Consider the following 15,892-nt stretch of genomic DNA (forward strand, 5'->3'; position numbering starts at 1 on the left):
GTTTTGGCAAGGGTCAGTGAGGAGAAAACCATTTATTAGTAGATAAATTTGCTGATATTTTAATTTCTTTATAAATACATCCTATTAAATTACATCCTATTAAATTACTTTCTCGGCACTTGAACTGGGTAACTGCCATGTCAGTAACAATGCACGTTTGGAAGAGTGTTTTTGAATATTAATCACAGGTCACTGCAATCAAAAAGTCAAGTTTTTTGTGAGCCATGGGTTCGTGTCACGGCTGCCGTTTATTTATGCATATTCCTCTTCGGTCGCCAACAGTCGTTTAAGTGCTTTGTGCGCCAAATGATCCTTCGCCGCAAAAAACTGAGTAAATTATAAAACTGTGCGGCAGGCGTTGATGAATGTTGCCCTGGCTACTATATACTCATACCTCAATATCACATATCTTTGTTTAATACAGAATTTACTTTTACAATAAAAAATAAGAGACATTTTGTTCTAAGTTGTGTCAAGACTGTTTTATTTAGATTTGGGAAATACTTTCTTTTTTTAAATTTATGAACTTCAATCTCCTTGTACGGGCTCGACGGCTCGCTGAACTGTCTGTCGACCCTGAATTTAACCAGCCTGTCGATGGCTGTGATTGATAGCGAAAATGAATGAATGGAATTATTTACTGGGGGTTGGATAATGTTGTCGTCTTCATGTTGTATTTTCTGTGGGTGTAATATTAAATTATAAAAATAAATATAGTTTGAAATGCATTATTTTTCACTTCTTTGCCTAGGTTTAACGAACAGAAAAGTATTATATATAACGAAATTCCTAAAATAAATTATAGCAAGAATTCTTAAGCTCAAATTTAAAACGCAAATGCAAGAAAAATGTGTAAAAAGCTATCATTACCCAGCTATCGTACTCAGGATACCTCACAGTCAAGCACCCGTAAGCATGGCTCATCGGAGCGGATAATAAAAACAACATTTTGTGAATGAATTTCGGAGACTGTCATAAATATTGATTTGCTTAAGCGCTTTCGATTGGTTTATGGGAATTTGTAAATCGATGCGTGTCCTTGCGGTCATAATTCGTAGCAGATAAGCGCAAGCGGCAATTTGGCATCCTCCTCAACCGCCTACGATATAAGAAACGCAGGAAAGACATAGAAACCAATGCAAAAAGTAATAAACAACAACCAAATAAAAGCAGAGTAAATTGTTACACGACACAAGAGGAATCGCAGTTGCCATTAACATCGCCGATATTGCGTTTAGTCGTTGCGTAAAATTTTGTCGCTTCCTTCTATCCTTCCTGACTATCTTTTTCGCCGTCAGCTCATCAATCTACCTGCTATCTACCAAACCTGCCCTACCCTTGCATCCCCTTTGTTAACCAAAACATCCCACATTGTTAGCCAATACCAGTTGGCAAGTGGCTACATTAGACTAGTGCGTTGGCGATGTTTTGTGTAATAAAATCAGAACGTCTCAATACATAGCTTCCTGTGTTCACAGCTACAAGGTATCACTATGTTCAAGTGGGCTGTTGTTAGTTCAAATGTTGTTTCGGCTTCCACTTTGTGTCACATTTTTCTTGTGTGTTGTTTATCACTCGCCATGCACTTGGTGTTCATATTAAGTGGCCCATTGCTGTTTACAATTGCTGTGCGTTGCCTTTTTACGCTTTCACGCTCGTTGAACCGATGCCAATTTTAAGCATCAGTTGTGTAACTGTATGACATGAATATATGTGTAGTTTGCTTGCCGCCATTGAAGATAAATACAACCGCGGCGAATTCGTCGGTAAGCAACAAGTGGGTTATATCGCGTTACGGTGAATCTATAAGTTTGGTGAGCTTTTAGTTATATTGTTTCCAATTGTTTGGAGTTCCAACTACTTACAACGAGGTTTGATGATATCGAAGTAATCAAATAATATTTTATTAATATTTCCAGCAAATATAAATAGTAATGGTGAAGTGTATTATTTGTCTAAAAAATATGATCGCGATAGTCTCGCTACTGCCAATGTATTTCTCTTTCGAATCGATGCGACAACTGTTAGTTGGTTGCTTTGTAGCATAACAGATGACGACAGTCGACGGCATCTCGTGCAACACCCTTGAAACTAATGCAACGCAATCACTTTTCTTGCCAATGACACTCGCGAATGTCACTGCAAGAGCAAATAATTAATTGTAAATAGTTTCTTTTTTATTTATGATACATAAATATGTCTGCAAGTAAGTGTGTGCCTGGGAAAATGACATGCGACTTAAATAAAATATTATTTTTGGTAAATGTAGGCCCAGTGGCTGCTAAAAAAATTCAATTGCACTGTAGTATTTCATAAACAGTAAAGGGACATTAAATAACATATAGTTATATTATGTACATACATAAAAAAATATCTTCAGGCTTATAATATTTACGTCGTTCAGTATACAAGAGGGTAGACGCCAGAAGGTTAGCAAGTGATAAAGTTCAAATATGCATTGACCATTACAAATAACAGTTCGATTGCCCCCAGACTCCTCACAGTATACGTTAATACATAGTGTGAATGTATGTGTTTAGATGTGCATTGACTTTCACATTGTCATTGTCCATTGTCATCACCATTGCTGAAGGCTAAACATTTTCCATGAAAGATATAATTGAACAACATTAAAATCAATTGTCGGTATTTGTCTTTCATTAAATTGTATTTATTTCTAAGAATGAGCATTGTGGAGGTCATACGAGTCCAATGAAGTTGAATTACTCGTCAAATTTGTGAAATATTCCGATCTATGTATATATGTATATGAAGGTATGTCTATATACCAGTTTAGTCTACTAAGAAGCAAAGCATTCAAGTACATCCTCAAATGGCTAAACTTTTTCATAATTATGCAAAATACTATTTAATTACATTTTATAAATATGTTGCTGAGAAACTGCTGCGAATTCATTGTTGTCAACATAGAAAATTGGAAATGGAGAAATTCCCAGATGAGTGTATTAAAGTCCAATTTACAGGACGAGTCAGCCAAACAACTGCACTACTAGCTGATGTAATCACTTCTTATCAAACTTGTAAGCAATTCATGTGGCGTTAACATAATTTTATGAGCAATTCAAATGCCGCACTAATTGCCGAAAAGGATTCATAGGCGGACCATTTTTGTGTGGTTTAGGGCGAAAATAAAGACGAAAAAACTGGAAAAGCGAAATGTTCATAGAATCGACAGTAAAACAGGATCTGGGTAGGCGGTTTAAGCACAAGAACTTTTACATGCATGAAACAACAGCTTTGGATACTTGCAACTTGAGGAGACATTAAAGCGATTTCCTAAAACTTTATTGGTATCTTTTTTCAGAGCAAATGGTTTTTAGTGGTAGGCTGAACGACCGTTTACTTCCTTCCCGAAATGTTGTGGTTGAGGTAGTTTCCATTTTTATGAGATCATTGTGGTTAAAGGCATCAAATATGAAATAATAAAAATGTTACTCATAGGCGGTTAATATAATTTAAAGATATTTTAGCTGGTGTCTGTAATTTTTGGTTTTGTCTTCGCGCTTGTGGCGAGAGTGACGTCATCCACAATTTTTGCATTAATATTGAATTTTGTGGGTGATAAAAGCCTTATACTGGGTATATGTATCTTATAAATATATCCCACACTAAGGTAAAGAAATACTTGAAATCTACCCACGGTTATTATGTTTACAACTTAATAATTGAAATTTTTACGCAACCCACACCAATGGCAATGAAAAAGCTGTTAATCTTTGGATTATGTCGCCAAGGAACCCAAAATGTAATACAATAACGGTCACGTACTAATGGAAATATGTATGAATGCTGTTAAATATTGAAAATGGCTGCAAAGTGGCAAATAATAAATTTAAATGTGGCCATTTCGTGTGATACGATCTCAAATTGTTATTAACTCTGAGATTTAAATCAATTGAAAGACCTACTTTTGCGTCACACTTTCCTATAAATATTACGGAGGGATCCCTACGTTTTACGAGTACGTCATAAGGGACTTTTGAACTTTTCGAGTTTGTTTGGGAACAAAGTCATATTTACTTATAAACATGACGTAAAAAGGCGAACCTTTGGTTTCTTTGCGAATATCATACTTTCACAATACAACAGATTGCTTAGGTATTTTTATTCATACATGTATTATCATGAATTTTATTCCAGTCGCAGTTCAAGGTGCTATCTAGAATTCATTTGGCGCGGCAACTCCTTGAAGGGTAAATTGAAACACGATTCGTTGATGCATTCACGCCACGCACTCAGTTTGCGAAAATTAGATTTTATGCGCGATTCAATTGCATATACATACATACTTACTGGGAATTTCTGAATCGAATATGAAACCATTTTTTGTGTTTGTGAAAATTTTGCTAACAATGAGAAGCAAAATGAATAAAATTTAAGTGAATAGCTTCACATTCATTGTGTATAAAAATAATGGATGACATGATATGCTAAAAAATGCTGTCTTTACCACCACAACTAATAAAAATCGTTTAATGAAAATTTGATAACTGATTTGACACTGTTAGCGGTTGATTGCCTTCTGACCACAATTTTATTTTCATTTTGTAAATGTATAAGTGGTTTGGTGTAAAGCCTTTTTAGGTTAATTTAACACAACAGTTGGGGGTAAAATGAAATCAAATTCTTTGTCAACCGTTTGAGTGATGAAAAACTTGTTGACAACAGATTTAGTGCATGAGGATGATGTGTCATAATCAAGTGACCCAATTGGAAATCTCAAAATATAGTATGAGAAAGAGTTGCTATCATATGTTTAGAAACTCCAGTCAAACCAAAATTTTATTAGAAAACAATTTTCAAGAGAAACTGATTTTTATTTAAACATTTTTGTTGATTTGTGGTAGCTGGGATAGAAACATTATATAAGGCGGCCCATCAACAATCTCTTAAGAATCCCTATCAACACCTGTATTAAATTGTACCAAGACATTTAGTTTTTACTCGAGTTATTACTATTACAGATGGACGGTTGGACAAAAGTGCTGATTTGATCCTATATTGTTATGTGAACAAAGCTTTATACTCTGTGCAACATGTTAGAAAAATATAAAAATATCATCAGCTGATGATGAAAACAAATATCGCATGCGAGAAAATTTAATGATTGTAGCATGATATAAATACTCAAGTTCAATAAAAAATATAATAAGTTAACTCAATTTTCCATTAAAATTTAACCTTGAACGGAATGAAATCTTAACTATGAAAATAGAAGTGACATTGCAGCAAATGCGTTTACTAATTAAGCGCAACTCGCTGGAGCAGGCGAATGCAGCAAAATAGATATGCCGGAGAAACTTTCAAATGACATTTCAAATACTCATGAGTGTGGAGTTTTATGGTACAGAAATTCTTCGAAAGAACTGTAGTGCAGCGTAGAGCACAGATTGCATTTGGTTTGTTCAAGCGGAAAGAAACGTAATACAATGCGATGCGTTCTGATGTTAAGTGTTGCAATGAAAACACGGTGGGGGCAGTGTCATTAGTAGCACAAAATTACTTTCAAATACTAAGTAAATAGCTTGAAATGCTCACTGCATTACAAAAAGCAGCAAAAAAGTGTCAAAATGTGTTTATTGATGGTGAAAAATTGCAGAAGGGACATTCTAAAATCATGCAATATCATTAACAGTAGCGAGAGCGAGAGAAAATAATAAAAGTCCAGTTTATTTTTATAAAATAACTTTTTTTGTAAGTTGGTCGAAAAACTTAAAATAAACTGCTTGTGGGGGCGTATGAGTAACCTCTTCAAATATATGGACTTCTCTGCAATATTTGGTCTTGTTAAACTGTGTGTAGTCTGTTTTCAAGAGGTGTTCGGAGTGTTTTTATATCTCCAATACCACCACAATGATCTACAGGCACATTTTCACCACTTCTCCACTTCTTCATTGCTAAAAGAAGAGGCTGAGCGACGTTTGAGTTCTCAACTATCTCACAACCCCCACTCCAATATTGCTCTTTTATATAAGTTGGGGACATTATTTTGTGAAATAGAATAATTTTATTACTTATCTATTTATATAACTTGTGAGCACATACATACATTTTATTTCTGTAAAGTGGTCAAAAGGTCATAAATTCTATATATAAACCGAGCGTAAATTGAAATGAAATATTTAATTGTGCAACTTTAATTACTTAGATCACCATCACTGTCATAAATACAGCTCTAGTCTAGACTGATGTTGATATTTGAAGCTTAAGTGCATTAAGTGCACAAGTTAATTACACACGAACGTGAATAGCAACTTATGTACATATTGACTTATAAACTAGGTACGTATATTTGTATGTTGCCAGAGTAAAATGTAAACCCACTTTCAAGGAGAATAGTACTAACTTGTTGAAACTGACTTCACTCAAATGAGCTTTTTAGTCTCAGTATGCGTGTGTGTAAGTAGTCTCAGTGTATTGCGTTGAAAGTAAGTCCAGATTGCCAACTACCTCCGACATGACCACTACTGACACGTCATATGGGTCTGTGTGTGAAGTTTGCCCTCGTGAAATATTTACATATAAAAGTACTTGCTTTCCTGAATTAAGCTAAGAAAGTTAAAAACACGACACATACAAAGCTAGCCAAGCAGTGTTTATAGCAGTGGAGAATACGTAAAAGTTTCTTGGGTGAGATTTTTATAGTTTTATGTAAGTTGCTAATTAGTTTCATGGATTCATTTTGCATTTCATGTTCACTTTCATGTACGGATTTTTATTAATGTTAATTGCCATCACCACCCATTTTTATTATTAAAAAAAGTGTAGAGGAAGCTTTGCTACTAACGAAATCAATTATGTACTCTTAGACCAACGCTTGCTAAACTTTTTAAATTTTTCGCAAAAGTTTCGAATTAGTTTAATAAAAGTTAGTATTAATTTGCGAAAATCACATATATTTATGAATATTATGAAATATTTACACATCCTAAAAATAAAATTCGTAAGCATATACTATATGTATGCTTTAGTTAATTAATAAAAGTTTATTATCAGAGTAAATGCATTTATATTATTGAGTCATATAAACTCGCAAACTGAGCAGTTTACAAAAGTTACTCATACGCCCCGGTAGTATAGAGAACTAAATGCTTTAATCGACTTTAACAAGTTCAGAGAGGCTCGAAGTATGCTTTGTGCTAAAGACAAATATTGAATTCTTTAATAGTGCAGATTTCTGTTCATTGCTATTAATATGAGTGATAAGTTCAACGAAATAGAGATGTATCATAATGACCTGTTTTACTGTAACCCTATACCAAATCTTATAACGAAGTTTCGTCATAAAAAATTTGTGAAAAAAACCAGAGCAGTTCAGTTTTTCAGTAGTGCCAAATATTTAAAAAAATTAATTATTTTATTATTATTTTGTACACAGAAGTTATCGATTTCAATAAGCGGTAAATAATGTACAGTTGCACTAATAATAACTATTAACCGGTTATCTTTATTAGCAAAAGTTGCACCCGTCCGCACTCTATGAATAATGCATTTCATCATTGGAGTTCATTCAATTTTAACACGTGTCTCTCAAATATGTTTTTTCGCATCATTATTCATTTTTCATCATCATTCACTTGGGTCTCTCATAATCCATAAACCTAATTTATTAATGCCTTTTCGTGTGGCAATGCGAGCGTTCGATCAGGCACTTCAAGAAAATTGGCTTATAAATTCTGTTTAAGAATGCTGTTCACCATCCCAAAAATCCTCAAAATTTGCATATTTGTACTTCTTGGCGTGTGAGAACTCTACAGTGATTTGATTTACAATCAGCGGCAGCAACGGGAGTGGCACCGGCCAACAGCTGGATGGATGTGACTGAGTCGCTGGGTGCGAGTATGCTTCTTACAGTTGAGAACCAACCATACTAAATCGATCAGGGCCTCAGCTTGTGCAACAAGCGCTAATATTAGACGACAGGCGGTTGTGTATGATACATGATGTTAATAGGTAATCACGAATGAATCTGTTCTCGACGATGAAGGCGCCCACAGACAGGCCTTTGTTTTTCTTTTACGGCGGTTCAACGGCGTGTTATGCATATCATAAGTTATCGTCTAAAAGCGTCGACACCAAAATAAACAAAATTGACAAACAGGGCTAAAATAGCAACAACAATAGCCACAACAAGTCATGCAGAAAGCGTTTAGGCACTTAGAGTTTAATCGGGTGGAGAAAAGGGAACAACTAACAACCTCCCTGAAGATGACATGTTGTGCGGTACTTCAGCTGTGTCGACGACAAACTCGTTCGATTGATCATATAACTAATGAACGCGTTCACTGCACTTTATGACGCTCGCTAAAACGAATTTGGGCAAATGCGCTCTTCATGTTGGTGACTCGTCTATTAAAAAAAAATGGTAAGTTCTCTTACGTCAGAGTGTAGTTTTTGTATTTGAGACTTTTTGTTGTTGTTGTTGTTTATAATAGTAAAAAAATCGTATAAATTCATCGATGCGTTATTGAGATCAAATGTCAGTGATGGATGTCATGTGGTTAGTGTGCGGGGTAAGAAAACTTGTCGGAACGGATTAAAAGGTTTTGTAGAGCAAAACGCTAGAGGTAACAGCATCTCAACCATAACAATACAAATTAAATGAATCACTCCACGCGTGTTTCAGTCGGATTTCGTCTGAGTAGATTAAATATTCACGAATGAATTTGCCGTTTTTGTGTTACCAGAGGAATGTAGGACGCTATGGACATTTACATACACACCAATATATATCAGGCTGAGAAGCGTATGCTTACTGTAAATACTTGTTGTTGTCCTGTCATTATGTTACAAGCGAAAAGTGTGATTAATGTGCGAGAGATTAGTTAAATGAATAAAAATATATATAGAGCCCAGCATGACACTAAGTGGGATTGGCACTCTTGTCAGGCACTTAAAGTAAATGAGTACTTCTACGAGCACAAGATGGCTCAAACATTGTAGATGAATTTGTGCCAAATTCAAAGAACTTTCCAACCGGTTGCAACAATATACATTAAGATAAATTATTCAGCGCTGCATAAACGTGTTGACATTTTCATTACGAGTTGCAATGAGTGCGTCTCTTTGATACTTCGGTATTTGATTTATTATTAATATTTCCACAGTATTTTTTCCACTTACCCACACTGATTATATACTGTAAATACATACTTGGGTAGGTGGCATTATTGACATTTTGTTACAGATTTGCTAGGCTAAGCTCAGGAGTATCTCTTCCACGAGCGACCACTTGTTGAGCTCACATTCAACATAGATACTTCCATTAAATTTGTTGTTTTGATTATTGCAAGGAATAAGGAAGCGCTCAATTATATTACTTGACAACAAGTAGGACCAACAACGATGACCTTCAGAGACAAATAAAAATTTTGGGATTATTTTGTTCATTTTTTTTCTCAAAACAATTAAATTGGATATGACAATGATAATAAATCAATTGCGATTTGTTTAATGAAAGCGAATGATAAAACGAAAGCTTATATGGTCTGTCGAAAAATTGTGCACCCCACATATACACACACGCAACAACTCGGTGAAACATTAATTGAATTATTGCCATCATCAGCTTGATAGGGGCTTTATATGTTTTTCCTTTTTTCGGCTTAAGTAATTAAATACACACATGGATTGCCAGAAAGATGCTTGGTGCTGCTGACAAAGCAAATTATGCTTTAATTAAAGCGTAATTATCCGTATACTCGGTGCGACGCTAGTCGGTAAATGTTGAGTCCATCATGAATTATTCATTCGCAGCTAACACAAGTGACGAATAACGGGAATTAAGTGCGGTTGGTAACCTGTGGGCCACTGAGTAGCATTAAATCATTGCGGAGATCTTCGGGCAAACAAAAAATATGATAAAGAGAGACATATGTACATAGGAACCTATATAACAATAATAAACAATGGGAAACACAGGAAAAAAGCATTCAGCGGAAAATGGTCGCTGTAATTTGTAATTGCATGAGATAAGAGTCGTCCAGATTTCTGTTTTGTTATCTACTTCATGCAATTTCTATTATTTATTACCCACGCTAAAAAAAATTGGTTGACATTACCCTTTTTTTCACACAAGTGGTCTGTAGTGTCCTTGTTGACACGGCGTATGCGTAACTTTATTGAAGTTCATTGTTAGTCATCATAGCAACAAGCTAGCCTACCTTGATATGTTTCGAGTTAAATAATTAGGTCATTTAAAGAACAATCGCTTTTGTGTTTTCATATAACTGGATGAAGAACATTTGCTATATTCTACAATGTGAGAAAAAGGTTTTCTTTCAAAATACAATATCGCTCGCTCGGGTTCTAAGATTTCGCTACTAGCATTTGACATTTGATTAACGGATTAATTGATTGATTATTAATCATTCATCTAATGAAGCATTTTCTTACCACAACAAAATGGTTAAAGTTAATGAAGAAAGACAGAAAGTTATTGTTATTATTGAAAGCCATTTGATAAGTATTGGCTTACTGAACAAATGAGTCTGAAATTAAAAAAAAAAAATGAATTTTGTCTAGAATTTTCTTTTATCAATATGACACCGCAAATTTGATTTTTTCACTTTATGCTTTCATTGAAACATATTCTGCCAGCACGCAAATTACTGAATACGCACTGAGTCTGCGTCTGTGTGTTATCTTGCGGTAAAAATGTTCTCTGACTGGCGACTGCCAACAACTTACCATGATTTACGAGTTATCATAAGTGAAAATATATTGCGAATATGGAAATTGCATCAAATGATTTATTTGCCTTAAAAAGTCAAACGCTAATAATAGTTGCCAAATAAGTATATTGTAAAAGAAAAAATAACTGTGGTCTAGACATGACTCAGTTGTAGCAGAATGCACTTTCATATTATAGTGTCACTTGTTTGTACTTTGTAAAGGACGTTGCGTTCGTTACATTGAATTTTACAGCAACGTTCTTCATTTTCTTTTTGATTTTGCTTGTGCTTTTTGCTCCACAAAGAGTTCAAGTTTTCACTTAACTGTGGAGATGTTTCGCCATATTTGGTGAATTTGGTGCGCTGAAATATATGTATGTGTATGAGTGCATGCCAATGAGTTTAATGGTCTAACAGTAATGCTGGTTTTATACTCCGTTTACTTTTATCATTTTGCTTCAATGTTATGCCGTAATTTCAACTTGCCTTCACCTTTACTCTTTTTTTTTCTCATTTCAAACTTCAATGCCAAAGTGGTCTTGTTGTTATTATTATTGCTGTTGTTATGCAGTTTTATCGTCATGCTAAGGGTGGAAAGGGAAAACAACAAAAAATATGACATAAGCAAATTAAGTAAACGAAAAATATTCAGTGATTGCTTATTTAGGTTCATCATACGCCACGTACTTACTTCTGACTACGAAAAAGTTATACAAAAAATTTCAATAAAACATAATAATGATTCCTCTTTATTGACCACCGACTTAAAGCAATTAAATATGAAACAAATTGCAAAAGCAACAATAATTAAAAAAAAAAATAAAATCAATTTATGCTTTATTAATACCAAATTATTATATTTTGTTGTACTGTGAGGTACAACATTTTTTTTTATTTTTATTTCGAAATTGAGTATCCAATATCTAGCCCTTATTTGAAAATCATATATTTAATCCCATTACACTGATCTGCAAATAATATTATGAGTTGAGCGATCTTGAGTGCAAATATCTTGCAATTGAATTTAATGGCAAACAAATAAATTTACTGTCAACAAGCTCTGCATCTATTCATGTTCGTGAAGCAATAAAGAAAGGCATACAAACTGTATAAATTATTTACTGCAATGTACCAGATAACAACAACAACACATAAAACTATAAATGGAAAATAGAAAAAAAAAACAACAACAAGTAAGATCTCTAAATGTTCAAATAGCTAATTAACTTGTTGTTCATTCTATCGTTGCTAAATGACTCAAGTGGCTTTTGGCTTTTAAGAAATTTACAACCTTCCACACGATTAACCACATTTGTCAATACTGAGTGGAATTGAATGCAAGAAAATATATGTGTTACAGTATGCTTAAGCATTCTATATCTAAGTACCATATATAGAAGTCTAACAAAACTTTGCAACCTATTTGATAAAGCCAACAACATTTGTAGGTATTTTGTCACAGAAACATAGGTACAAATGTACATTTTATCCTTTCATGTGGAAACTCTATTTATCATGCATACTCAGCACCCGGAAGGTACATCCATGCAGGCATAGTTGGGCGATAGACAGGCGAATATTATTTACTTTGACAAGCTGTATATTCTGTGTTAACAAATATTTTACGTGAATTCGATAATATTCACAATTATTTTTAAATGGATTAAAGTACAACACTATGCAAATACATTTATTTATATGCAGACAACAATATCCGTTTGACTTTGGGCATATGTTTGTATCAGAATAAGAAGTTGCCAAAGTTCAAAGGTAGTTTTGTCAGCCAGTATATTTTTTGGTATTTATCCTTTTATATTTAAAAAAGAAATATTTGTTTATTTATTGGAATTAATTACAATATGTTTTGAAGGTTGATATCATGTAATATTAAACTGACTACGACAAGAAATACTATATATTACTTAAGATCTTCTTTAACAATAATTTATTACCCGAATTGCTTGCAATTGACGTCATATTCATATAACGTGGGAGTACAAATCCAAGATCCACTATATATCGCGGGCTCGTATACACCAGTTTGGTATAAAAATCATTTAAATATACTCACGCGTATAAAATCAATTGCTAGGCAACACATTTTATATTTTGTGAAAAAAATATGAAAAAAATAATTCCAAACGTTATACTTATCTCAGAAGGCCATCGTTTTTGGGGAATTTTTAAAATTACATTGCCACAGCTTTCTACTGGTTGTCAACTAATGGAATTGTGGCGCTTTCTTATGCCTTATGCCATGTAATAAACACAGCAACTTTAAATTTTAAATTTAATGGAAGTAACTAAGATAGGTGAGCTCAAGTGGTGGTCGGTCGAGGGTGAGAAACGCCACAGCTTAGCTTTACAAATTGACAGCAAAGTGTTAACATATTTGAAGGACGGTGACGCCTATGTATGTGTATCTGTATAGCAATAAATAATGTCGGGCAAGTGGGCAATACATAAGACAATACATCAAGTGTAGAAACATCAAAGAGACATAATCATTGCAACTCATGACAAAACTGTTGTTGTGCGGCTGACAATGCTAACACGTTTATGACACACTCTGCAGCGCTGATTAATATTGATCCCACTATGTGTGTTTAAGTGTGTTTGGGCATTCGGTTCATTGAATTCTAAACAAATTCATCTTCACTGTTTCAGTCATTTCACTCTCGTAGAAGTAGTAATTTAATAAAGTGTGTTTATCTCAAGAGCATGCAAGAGCAAGTAAATGCACATAACCAGCTAAAATTGGTGACAGAAAAGCGGCAAATCCACTCGTGAGTACGAATTTTTAATCTACTCAGAGGATATCCAACTGCCTCGAACGTGCCATGAGTTGAATGCCTCATTTCATCAGGACGACGATTTTCCAAACACTAATGTTAACCACATAACATCCATCAATGACAACATCGACTTAATCTAACTAATGCATGAATGAGTTTAAACAAGTATTTTGCGACTATCATAAATAACAATAACAACAAATCATATATATACACAAATGCTGACGTAAGAGAGATAAAATTGTCCAAACAAACATGCCACCAAAATCAAGAGCGCATTCACCCGTTGTAGTGCTCGTGAATGCCAAAAAGTGGAGTGAACGAGTTCATAACTTATGCAAAAAGTTATCGAAAGTGCCGCGAAATATGTTCTTGTCAGTGAAAGTTGCTCATAGAGAGGATAGGAGAAGTACGCTTAGTTGCTGTCTTCTTTGCTTTTTTCTCCAACGATTAAACACGCTTTCTACATAGCTTGTTGTGGTTATTGTTTTGCCGTTATTGGTGTCGACGCTTTTAAACGATAAGTTATTATATGCAAACTCAGCCAGCCAGTCTGTAGGCGCCGTCATCGTCAAGTTTCACAGAACAGAACAGATTCATTGACGAACTCCTATCGGTCATTTATCACACCTAATCGCTGACAGACTGCAGCTTTTGACATTCATTGTTGCCCATCGCTTGATGCCAGCGCTTGTTGCTCAGGCGGATGCCGTTCTGAACATCTCAGTAGTATGGCTTCATTGTTAACCAACGAATGCCCTCAACCCATTTAATTTATCATTCAGACTCAAAAGAAAATCAGATAACAAAATTCTTACTTTTGTAGATTTTAAATTCAAATCTGATGTAATATCAATGTTGTTGTTGAATTCCTTTACATTCAAACTTCGATTGCGCAGTTGTCCATCCAAAACCCCTAAAACATTGCTTATTCTTTGTATAATATCTATTTTGTAAACCTTACATTCCCTGCTTCACTGGAGTTAGACGCGGCGTATGAGTAACTTTTTCAATGAACTTTGAACATTCTTACATATATTAGTAAGAGAAAAAGATTCATTTTGTTATTTCGTCGCAAATTAATATTTACTGTCATTAACATACTGCTTAAGTTTAACCTTTGTTACTAAATTTCGAAAGTTGAAAATGTTTGTAGTTCATACTATACTCATGCATTCACTTTACAGGCACGTTCGTTCTAATGGCTTGAATGTTGAACATGAAGTTCAAATTAGATTCATAAAACTAACCTCAAATACTAAACACTCACATACTTTGAAATAAATGAAAAAAAAACTAAAGCTACCGTCGAACAAAAACTATAAAAAATCTCTATGCAACAAACTTTGTCTGCCTTACAGCTAGTACACATAATTCTTGACACTTTATGTTTACAATTTCTAGGTTTAACCTAGCGATGTAAAGAAATTTGTATGAAAGTTTGTGTTTTATTTATGTTTCCATACTGATATACTTACATATACTTATGTGTATAGAGGACGAACTTCAGCCATATTTACACACACTTAACTGACATGTTAGTAATGGTCATGCCAGCACTAGCTACCACACTTGGCTTTCTTACTTTCAGCACAATTACAGTCACTTACACATTCTTAGATTGACTAATTAAGCCTCCGCACATGCTGAGGCAAACAATCTCATTTGAGTGAAGTCACTTGAGCCTACCGACAAGTCAGTTTCACCAACAAGTAAAGCAGTTTCTCCATGAAACTGTTTTATACAAGCAAATATATTTCTAGAACACATACATAGTTGTATATACCTACTTACAAAGGCATATATGTGGGAACGGTAGTGCGACCCATTACTAGAAGTGGACGCACATACAACAACATACAGCCCTGAAAGATAGCGAGTAGAGTAGTACAATAACATGCAACTCTGAAAGATAACGAGTAGAGAAGAGTAGCGAGAACAAGCGGGTAGGATAAAACGAACGATCTCAGAGTTGGAATAGACGCGGACGCGAACACACGGCACTGGTAACCTTTTTAACTTGTTAAACAAATATTCTTAACTTTTAAAATAAACGTTGTAATGAACTATTTTTAAAACAAACGTTGTAATAAACTATTCTTAACTTTTAAAATAAACGTTGTAATGAACTATTTTTAAAATAAACGTTGTAATAAACTATTCTTAACTTTTAAAATAAATGTTGTAATGAACTATTCTTAACTTTTAAAAGAAATGTGGTAATAAACCTTTACGTTTTAAATAAACAAATCCACAAACCCACAAATTGGGGGCTCATACCGTGGAAAAATTGTGGATAAAATTTTAATGCGTGTTTTACTTATCGGTGACTGTACATGAAGCGGTAAAAGCGTCCGTAAGCGTCGATATCCCAACATTTTTTTTCCGTTAACTTTCATTGAA

The sequence above is a fragment of the Zeugodacus cucurbitae genome, chromosome 2 (assembly GCF_028554725.1).
Source record: "Zeugodacus cucurbitae isolate PBARC_wt_2022May chromosome 2, idZeuCucr1.2, whole genome shotgun sequence".
NCBI lineage: Eukaryota > Metazoa > Arthropoda > Insecta > Diptera > Tephritidae > Zeugodacus > Zeugodacus cucurbitae.